Source organism: Vicugna pacos, chromosome 27 (genome assembly GCF_048564905.1).
Source record: "Vicugna pacos chromosome 27, VicPac4, whole genome shotgun sequence".
NCBI classification, from domain to species: domain Eukaryota; kingdom Metazoa; phylum Chordata; class Mammalia; order Artiodactyla; family Camelidae; genus Vicugna; species Vicugna pacos.
In genome coordinates, this window is record NC_133013.1 from 14084387 (window position 1) to 14095883 (window position 11497).

An 11497-nucleotide genomic window follows, 5' to 3' on the forward strand; every position below is an offset into this window, starting at 1 on the left:
AGTTCCTACAGTCAGGTGTGACAAAGCAAGCTGGGAAAGTTCCAGAAGGATCAAGAAACCAGTGGTCTTATGAGAGTATTAGTTTGGATTAAGCTTAGCTGCAAGTAACAGTAAACCCCGAGTTTATTTCCCTCTCATGTGTGAGTCACCAAGCAGGTAGCCATGGCTGGTTTGGCCATGGGGTCCCTGAGGTCCTCAGAGACTCAGGTCCTTCCAGCTTGCCTCTCTTCTATCCCTCCGGTGAGGCCCTTTCCTTGTGGCCCATCACATCCAGGCTCCAAGCGATAGAATGGAGGAAGAGATAAAGTCAAAAAGACAGTTTTTGAAACTGGCCACACGGTGCTTCTGCGTCTGTCCCTTTGGCCTGGATACTGTCATGTGGCCACACTTAGCTGTAAGGGAAGCGTGCAACGAATCTTTATTCTGGCCTTCTATGCACTCAGCTGAGAAGTCTATCATGGAAGAAGGGGAGTAGGAGCATGGGGGACAACTGGCAGGCTCTGCCACGATGGGGATGGAAGAGATCGCTGTAGGTTTTTTTCTCTCCCTCCTCCAGTTCTGCATACGAGTCCTCATTAGACCTGCCTTCGGACGATTGTCTAAAGCAAGGACTTGCCAAAAGCCACTAACTAGAAATGACAGAGTCTGCGGGCAACAGAGCTGTTTCTGTGGCTGAGTTTCATGTTCTTGCATCTTTCTGATGCTTAGCATCCTGTTACCCTGCTTTCCTACATTTATTTCATTGTTATCACCCTAGGGAGACGGTTTAGTGGTTTGTGTCATGCAGGTATTTTGATTTTAATGCTTTGACACCTGGGACCTTGCTGGCCCTGGAGAGACTGCCCAGCCCAGGGTAGTCAGTTCCTAGGGATGGTAAAGGGTTTGTCTGGAATTGTGCCTTTCATGTGCAAACCAGGGAGTCAAGAGTCCCCACCCAACCACTGCTCTATGGGGCTCTCACGTTCTGAGCCACTATCCCCCTGCCATAAACACCCTAAGGCCGGGTAGCAGACACTCAGAAACAGCCCCTATGCCCCTATGCCCCAGAGCCCATTGAAATTATGCAAACCAGACAGTCCTGAGCCTGTTTACCCTACCTCACCTGTTCATGGAAACCATGATAAAGGCTCTTGCCCACAATTTCCTTCTACTTCCTCTGCCTCCTGACTGACCCCAGTGCTTCCCCTGGTGGCCCCGTGTGGCCCAGGTGCCCCCTCTTCTTGGAACTGTAAGTAACAAACTATCTTCTCAGTGGATCTCCTGATCTGTTCGCCTCATCATAGCTGAATAATAATAATAAAACCTTCATTTAAAAACATGGTTTAGAGCACTGCTTCTCAAATTACTTGTGGTGTATTTGATTTTTATTTGAATTTTGATTTTATTGATTTTAATTTTATTTTTTTAACTTCTCAGTGACTGTAGACCAATACGTGTCCTTCTGCATGACTAGAGTGCAGATCACCCCACGGGCTGCTCCCTGTACCTGCTAGGCACCCCCAAGCCCACTTCATTGAGGGGAGCCACTGATCACGCACATTGATGTGGCAAATGTGAAATTGCTATGAAAGTTGCTAAAATGCCTGTCTTGACTTTCTGTGCTTGTCTTAGCAGGGACAAGTGACACGCAGGTCACACACCAACACTGGTCCATGGACCACACTTTGCGTAGTTCTGGTTTGGAGTAGATTTTGAGATCATGCAAATCACTTTTCAGAACTTAGAACTGTGTGATCTTGATCCAAGTTTCAGTCTCCTAAATATTGAATGAAGAAAATAACAATGCTTAACTCACGAATTTCAGTAAGAATGAACCAAGGTAATGTACCTGGAGTGCATGGCATCCTAGCATAAAGTCAGGGCTCATTACGTTACTGTAATTTATTATTTAGCATAATGCAAAAACAGAAAGGACATATATAAAATGCGAGCAGTGGTTATCTCTGGGCAGTGAAACTTGAATTGATCTTTATTTTCCTGTATACTTTCCTCTGCTTTATAAATTTTCTACAATGATCGTAAATGACTCTAATCAAGAAAAAATGTCGTTAAAATTTGTTGTGCCTGTTTTCTTGGCATTGAATTTTTTTTCTGCCAGAGTTTAATATTCTTTCTAAATAACCCAGTATAAGCACATATATTAAGTAAAGAAAATTGGTTTTGCAAACAATTTCCAATCTTTCTTTGATGTTTTGTAAGCATCTACCTAATATTCATTCACCTTGCAATTTCTGATGAAGGAAAGCGCAGCTTACAAAACCTTGCTCCACTGGTGTCCCGAGCCCTGGTGATGCTTCTCTCCCACATCCTTCTCACCTGCTGTCACCGATCATGATCTAACCCAGCCATGCTGGTTGTTTCTGCATCACAGCCCAGCCCCAGCTTCTGGAGCACGGGGGTGATTCAGAGGAACTCCTGCAGGGAGTGGAGGCAGCAGCTTAATGCCCACGTGGTGCCCCAAATCTTGCAACTCTCAGGGGCTGAGGGGGCGGCTTCCCCTCTCTGCCTTACCATTGCTCAAACTCCGCTGAGGATCTTTCACACTGACAAAGAGACTGAGTACCTGTTCAAATGGGGGGAATAGAGAGTGAAAGAAACACAAAGATCATTAAGACATCCTTTCTTTTCAAATCTTCACAAATAAAATTCTTAGCCAGGTCTTCAAATCATCCCAACGGTGCAGAGCTCTCTTTGAGAATAATCTTCACCTTGAATGCAGCTATGTGACCATGATATATTCTGGAATAGCCTTTTTTTTTTTTTTTTTTTTTTGCTAGGAGGAAATTTAATGAGATAAAAAAGAAGGCAGTAATTTAAGTTTCCTCAGATAACATTTTTTAAAAGAAATTTATTAAATCCAAATCAAACTCTTCCAAACTCTAAAAGGACATCATTACAACTCAACATTTATTATACTGAACATTTTTCGGGAAGACTGCCTTTACCACCTAGTAGAGTTTCATGATTTTATGTTCCAAATATTCTTCACAGCATATTGGAATCCCACGTATAATTGAAGCTTAGAGTAAATGTTTTCCAACAGGGAGATACTTTTGACAATTCTGGATGATTATGGAGATTTGTAGCTGCGTACCTGTCTTCACATCGGCACAATATTAGTAATAGCTATGATTTATTTGTTTCCAAGTCCTTGGTCAGTAACAGAACCCCAGTTACAGCCTCGATTCAATGGAGAAAATACAGTCCATTTTGCAGGTTTCTGGAAATTCACCGAGATGACAGGTGAATATGGGGTTACTCTTTTGATCTGAAAACAGTTTAGCAATTTTTCCTGAGTGGCCCTGGGAGCAGCCATGGCCTCCAGTCATCTGACACCCCTGGGAGGCAAACTGGGCAGGTAACAGCCACCCCTGTGAGCATTTAAGTTACTCACAGACTGAGTCAGAGAAATGTCAGTGTGATTCTCCCAATATAGCAGTACCTGGGTCTGGCGGAGATTAGGAAGCCAGCTTACTCTTTTGAGTTTTCTTCCAAAAGGAAAAAGCTGGGGTCTCAGATCCCGAGGGCCCCATCACAGATTATTTTACCTCTATCAGATCCTTGGCCAAACTCTGTCACATTCACCAATTTGGTGGATCGTGTGGATTCTTAAGCATTCAGGGAAGGTCAGATGGGAAGGGAGAACCAGTGACAGCTGGAGAACTCAGAGGAATTTCTTTACAATGGCCCCCGTTTTCCCTCTTCCTCTGTGTGAATCATCCCCATTTGGACCATTTGGGATGAGTTCTGTAACTCTTATTTTGTAGTTTTTAAGGTATAAGTGAGTTCCCCTGGCTTTTTAGAAGCCCCTTGCCCCCACAACACACACTCACACACATTCCCAGCACTGTAATCATCCTACTTTTCCACCTGGATCACTAATTTCCTGGCTTTTCTGTATTTTAGAGTTTTTTTTCCACCCTCTGTAGCTGAGTTCACTTCAAAGGATATGATTCCCTTGTGGTTCCAGTTCTAGCAAAGGGGACACTTCTCCCCACTGCCCTTCGATGTGCCAGCTGCTTGGGGGGACAGATGCCCAAGGCACCGACCCCGGCTGGCCTCTGGCAGAGGTGTGCCCGATGAACGGAGAAAACAAAAGCAAAACTGCGTTCATTTCAAGCTCCATTAGGGGCATGTGTTGGGCGAGGAAATCAGTGGGAAAGATGAAGCTGGGCAGGAAAAGAACTTTTCCCCTCTGTTTCTTGAAAGAAATTGACCACAGATAACAACGAAGCAGAAATCACTAAGCAGCACCTATTTGAAAAAATAGAGAAATTTAAAAATCACACCCCAACAAACATTTTTGATTGTTATTTCCAAAGCTTAGCTTAAAAAAAAAAAAAGACAAATGCTGAAAAGATTTACTGCCACTTTGTTCTTTTTTCATTCATGTGGCAAAAATTACAGCTGGGACCCAGGTCGACAGTGGCAGCTAGCGACAGTGAGAGGGAGATGCTTTGTAGGAAGCAGGAATTATTATTCCAGGGTTGCTGTAGCCATTTGAAAGGATAAACTCTTAAGTATCAATAATACTGATGAATCATCATAATTTGCCAGATAATAGAAAACCATTTTACAGTTTTGCTTTCAGAAGCCAGTAAAGAGAGGGCTTCCATGAGAAGTGGTTAACTACTCAGAAGTCATCCTCAGCCATTGACAAATACAATATCAAAGATTTTTTTTATAAAGGCATGGATGGGAATACAGTTTTGATGTTTGTAAACTAGTCCCCGCAGAATCAGTCCTTACTCTGCATTCCTACAACGTGTGACTTTATAATCGTTTCAGAAAAGGAGGATTTTTTTTTGATCTATCAGTCATTTGATTTCTTTTATGCGGTCAGTCCTGGATCTTTTCATTTCCATTCAGTTGATAAGCTTTTCTGTACTGCTTTTGTTGTCCTGCTGTAATAGCTGAGGGGAGCCACCAGGTGGCACTGCGCAAGATGGGGTGGTGAACCCAAAATGAGGCGATAACTGCTGGGGATGAGCCAGTGGCAGGTGACTATGGGGACAGGGAGGGTCAAGGGAGAAACTGAGAGAATGGGAACAGGGTGAGAAGGCAATTGCCTGGATGGCAAAAATCTTACATTTTGTTATTGACCTGCGTTAGAAGCCAGTTTCAAGCACAATGTCACTGGAGTTGAGATGAAAAGTAGACATGTCTGTGGAAATTAGTACCTAAGACAAACAAATCAAGGGGAGGTGGACATGGATCAACAAAAACTAGTTGGAAAAGTTGAAGTTATCCCTGCAGAGGAGTCTTTTTCTTAATGCCCCTTCTAGTCTTGGTGAAGAAATTAAATTTGAGCAGTTCTTCAAATAATCAGTAACAAAAATCAGTAATAGAATGACACCTGGCACCATCAGTGAAAATCAGTAATAAAGCGACACCTTGATTTATTACTATCCCTGATTTGGGCACGATCAGAATAGATGTGAATTTCTAGCTGTTTAAATCAAAAAGTTAAAAATATGAATATGAAAAGGAATATATATATATATGTGTATCTATAACTGAATCACTATGCTGTACACCAGAAATAACACAACATTGTAAATCGACTACACTTTAATGAAAAATATAAAATGTTCCCACTTTCCTCAGATATCCTGACATATAATTAGACCAAAAATCAGAGTCTTTCTCTTGACGTACCTTCCCCTCTCCCAAAGAAAGGGACATAAAATAGTACATCCACTTCCTTGAAGGGGGAGGGGGAGGGGGAGGGTGATATGCATACGGCACTGCGTCCTCACAGTGCACACACCTGCCATGAGAGACTATTGAGTATCTTCCCCTTATATGCCCAGCACTGTGCCCAGTGCTCTGATTTTTTAAGAAATAGAAGCCAGAGCTTTTCCCTCAGAGTCTTTGCAAAAGATCCCTGATTCAATTATGGGGTGCCGCTTGTCACATGTTGAACAGATACAGCTGCACCCAGCCCCTCATTAACTTAATGGATTCCTGTAGTCAGTCCCCCAGGGATGTGGAGTGAAGCTGCTGAGACTCACGGCAAGTGTGGGTGTATTTATAAATGCAGCTCCCTTGACTCCCAGGTTCTGAAAACGAGAGAGCTCCTTTCCCGTTGCAGGTAGGGAGAAAGGGAAGACTGTGCCCAGAACAGCTGTCATTATTTGTTCATTCGTTTCTGCTTTGCATGACATGTAGTTTTTGCTTCCCAACAAGAAAACACTTACAAATTTTTGTGCCCTTTGTCCGTCTTGGAGTTCCTGCTGGCCCGTTTCGTATGACTTTTTCGTTGTAAAGACTTTAGGGTCCCCTGGGTGAGGCAGTTGGCTTTGCTTAGGGAATGCCTTCTTCCATGTTCAGAGACAATGACTATTTTCCATGAAGTGTCTCTCAAGTATAATCATGGGCCATAAACTCATAGCCCAAGTTTAACCTGAGTCACAAAAATATGTTCTCGGGCCAGCAAAGTATTTAAAAATGTTTCTGAGTCTGGAGTCTTTAGCGGGCCACAGACTTTTCAGCTCTCAGCAGCGTCCACCACTCCCTGTTGTTTTATGTCTAGTTTGATTCACACAGTTTGATCTGTGCCTGGCTCCAGGGGCATCTAAGAACTGGATCCCCATGACACTCACATCATTGTTTGAAGAAGAATCCAGAATGTGTGTGCTTTATTGAGGATGGGTCAGCACCTTCTCATATAACAGACTTTAAATAAATCGGGTTGATCCCGTATACTGCCCACAGGAGGGTGATATGGAATAACTTCTCTGGAGGGCAATTTAGCAATGTAACCGAAGCCCTGTTATATGGGACACCTGTCCTCTAGGATGAATTGATGGTTAGTGAGAACGGAAGTGTGCAGACCCACTGGAAGGAGGCCTGCCCCCACACCCCTACACAGCCAGCATGCCTTGAGAGCAGTAGTATGATTTATAGAGAGGAAGGGGGCCTTTTGTTAATCTAAGTCCATCAAATGGAGATCAGTTAAAAACATCTCATAACATAACAGAAGTCTTTAAAAAGTGTATATCTTCAACCCAACAATTCCACTCGTCTCTAGAAATTTTTTTCTAAGCAAATATATAAGTAAGTGTAGAAATATTTAGTTATAAGGATATTTATAGTAACATCACTCATAAAAATGAAAAATTGAAGACAACCTACTGTCTGGCAATAGGGTTTTGAGGATAAACCATGTGATTGCTGTTTGGTGGAATACTATGCAGTCATGTACAGTCATAAATAGGTGACGTTTATGTATGTGGAAGTTAGGTTGCATTTTATTATGTTATTAAACAATATGATCCCACTTTTGCAAACATAAACATGTACATATTTTCATGGTGTGATGGGCATCCTCCAAGATGGTACCCACTAACGTCTGCCTCCTGGTATCCACAACCTTGTACAATCCTCTTCCAGCGAGTAACTTGCTTCTTACCAATAGAATACAGCAAGTTTAAGGGGATATCAATTCCATAATTGGGTTAGAAAATATTGTGACTTCAGTCTTGCTATCAGGTTCTGTCTATTGACTTCTTGGCTGGCTCATTTTGATGAAGTCAACCACCATGTTGGAAAGGCCCATTTGGCAAGGAACTGAGAGCAGCATCTCGCTAACACCCACTGGAGAACTGGGGCCCTCCATCCAGTAGCCCACGGGGAACTGGATCTTGCCAGCAACATTGAGTGAGTTTCCCCAACTGAGCCTTCAGATGAGGTGCTAGTCCTGGACAACATCTTATTTGCAGCCTGTGGGAACCTCTAAGAAAGAGAATCCAGCTAAGCCTTGTCCAGAATCCTGAGCCACAGAAACTGCGAGATAACAAATGTGTGTTGTTTTAAGCTACTAGGTCTGTGGTAATTTGGTCCTAATAGAAAACTAAGACCGAGGGTAAGAGGTCTAAAGATACATACTGAAAAGTATTGGATGTCAGTGTGTCTGGATGGTATGAATGTAGCATTCTTAAATTGTTTGGGGGCTGCAAATCACTTAGATGTGGCACTGGCAAGCTTTTATATTTTATATTGATGAAAAATTTGGGATGTTGACACTGTCATTGAATAAACAGAAGGGTGACTTAACAGTTTACAATTTATTTGGCTGATTTCATATACTTATGACAGAGCTATCATGCCTCTGAGACAAGCTCTCTATTTATGGTGGGGATGTTGATTTGGGGTGACTTTAATTCACATGTTTTTCTCCCTCTTTTTTGTAGTGTGTGTTCTCTGGAGGCACGTACTAAAACAGAGTTTAGATTACAAGATATTTGTGAGGGATCAACACGTGAGAAAGGAGGGGGAGGAGTGGGACTGGGTAGAAGGAGATGGTGAACCACAGTGCAAGACTGATGAAGCCTCCTCCCACCCAGAGGGGAACTCTGGAGCAAATATGGTCCATCAGATGTGTCTTGAATGGGGCTAAAATGGCTTGACTTCCATAGCCTTGCTTGCTCAGACACTGGATGCAGGCTGTCCCAAGAAAGGAGTGACCTCTGACTGGAAGTGACCAACCTGGAAGGAGCTGACAGCTGGAGGCTGTCTGATGACTGCACCTCCCACACTAGACAGCATGTCTTCCTTGAATGGGCTCTTGAAAAACTCATTCCTGTCCTGACCACCATGGAAAAGAGGGAAGGCAAGCAAGACTGGGCCGAGTGGAGAGCTGAACTGTTATAAGGACCTAACCAATGCTTGGCCAACAGCACAGGGAACTCTTGGCCATATTTGGCCCATCAGAGCTTTCCCCCACTGAGTGGAAAAGGCCAGATTTATAGACTTCCCGCATTAGGTAATTGGATGTGCTAGCCTAGGAGAGGCATGCCCTTGGGTGAGGTCACTCTGCAGCCGGGGATAACCCTGAAGGAGCTGATGGCTGGAAGTTGTCCACTGCCCACAGCTGCAGCAACAAGACCTTTTTCCACAGGGATCTTGGTGGACATCTCTGTGTCCACAGTCCACCAGTTACATGACACAGATCCACTTCTTCATATAGGTTCTCAAACCAGACGACTCACACCACCCATGAGCTATAATATATTCTAACCATGGGCCACTTCTCCTTCTGCACAAAGTGAATGATGAGGTGCATGGCATGAAGTAGCACCCATTGGAAGGGTTTTCCTCACCTCTGTCTTCCAAGGCCACCCCTGAGTGAGGCTCCTGTGCATGGCAATGGCCATCCGTTTTCAGCTTGTACTCACATATCAAGGTGACTGTCTCAACTACTATAACAGAACACCACAGACGGAGTGGCTTAAACAACAAACATTTGTTTCTCACAGCTGTGGAGGCTGGAAGTCCCAGATCAAGGTGCTGCTGGATTCAGTTCCTGGTTAGGGCCCTCTTCCTGGCTTGTAGATGGCTGCCTTCTCTCTGTGTCTTCACATGACAGGGAGGAAGCTCTGGGATCTCTTCCCCATCTCATAAGGGCACTAATCCCATCATGGGGGCTCCACCCTCATGACCTCGTCTAAATCTATTCACCTCCCAAACGTCCCCTCCTCCTGCTACCATCACCTTGAAGACTGGCACTTCAACATATGAATTTTGGGGGAACAGACACATTCAGTGTATAATGCTGACCCATCTGTAAACCAACCTTGGGCTTTTTCCTCCTTCAGCTAGTCGGACAGGCTCCTGTAGAGGCATGAGCTGAGAAGGAAGTCATGAGGATCCATGCTATCTGGTCATGTAGCTTGCTTGTACCCTCTGGGCCAACTGTTGTTCCGTTTCATCCCACTCCATTTCATGATGGGCTGCTGCTAGGACAACCCAACCTGAGGGCATGTTGGGTCTGGCGGACTTGGACCATGATGAAAAATTCTGAACTCATGGTCAACTGGTGCTCCACAGTCAGGGGTTCCATCTCTCCCAGAAGCTGTGTACAAATGCTATGGCCTTGCAGAACTGTAGGTTTTGCATTGTGGTTATTTCACTGGAATTCCCCATTTGCTTCACACAGCATCTTTGCCCACCACCAATAATTCAACAGCATGGGTTCTGCTGGATCATATGGCTCAAGTAGAAAGGCTGCTTAGCCTGTAGATTAGACTTGCTGCAAAGTCCTTTCTGGCTTTGGCTCCACTCAAATTACACAGTATTTCATTTCACCCAGTCTGTGGGCTGGAACAGTATTGCAAAGTGTGGAATATGATTCTTCCAGTACTTGACAGAATCTACCAGTGTTTGTCAAGCACTGAGCTTCTTTCCTTCTTCGTTGTGGGAGATATAAGATGCAATACTGTATCTTTTGCTTGGAAGATGTCTTGGCATGCCCCTGACCACTGTACCCACCCATCCCCCCAAAACTGTATTGATGGGGCTGACCCTGAATATTCTACCTTTTACCTTGAGAAGCACATGTGTCCTACCAAAGCATCCAGCATGCTAGCCAATTCTTTCTTATCTGACCCCATTATCGCAATATCATCAATGTAGAGAATAGACTAGATGTGCTGCTCTGTGGGACGTTCAAAACATCCATATGTCTTCTATAAGGAGAGTTCATACATCCCTGGGACAAAATGATGAATGCATATTGTCGCACATTCCATGTGAGTGTAAACTGTTTCAAATCCTATTTTCCAATTAAAGAATTCATTTATCAAATCAATGGCCACATGTACCTGAGGCCATGTGAATCTGAGCTAACAGAGTCAATACATCTGGCATGACAGCTGCGGCTGGGGCTACTGCTTGGTTGAGTATGTGGTGGTTTATTGTCATCTTTCAGGATCCATCTGGTTTCTTCCAGGGGCCAGGCTGATGAGTTAATTTGAAGTATGATGGAGATCACACACACTGACATCTTTAGATCAGGGGTAAGTAAACCTTTTCTGCAAAGGGCCAGGTAGTAGGTATTTTAAGCTTTGTGGCCATACACTCTCTAACTACTCAACTCTGCTACTGTAGTGCAAAAAGAGCCACGGATGATGTGTAAACAAGTGAGTGGCTATGGTCCAATAAAACTTTATTTAGAGAAACAGATGGTGGGCCAGAATTGGCCTGCGGGCTGTAATCTGTCAACCCCCGCTTTAGGTCTTTAAGAGTGTCGCCAATTCCTGGCATCCATTCCAGGATGTGATCCTGTTTTTGATTTGCTGCCTTGTTTTGGAGGGGGAGGGTGTGTCAGGCCAAGCAGTCAAGCAGTTCATAAGCTTTGCTTTCTGCACTTTCATGAATTTGATTGGTAAGGAACAATATGGCAAGATAAATTTAGACAATCTATTAGTCATGGCATAAAATGTTTGCATGGATTCCCACTGCCCCCCGAGCTCCGTGGAGCGATGTGGAGTAGGCTCAGTGAATGCTACACACACACATACATACACACATGTAAGTCACAGCCAAGAAACACCGAGCTTAGGAAATGCTGAATCTTATATGAGGCTGCTGGCAAACGTGCCCATCCTTCTCTCCAGAGAAAGATTAGGCTTATTACTCTGGAAGTTAAGAAAATCTTCTGGGAGGAGGGACATTTTATCATCTTGGAATGCGTCTGAGGGTCTCTATCTTGGAG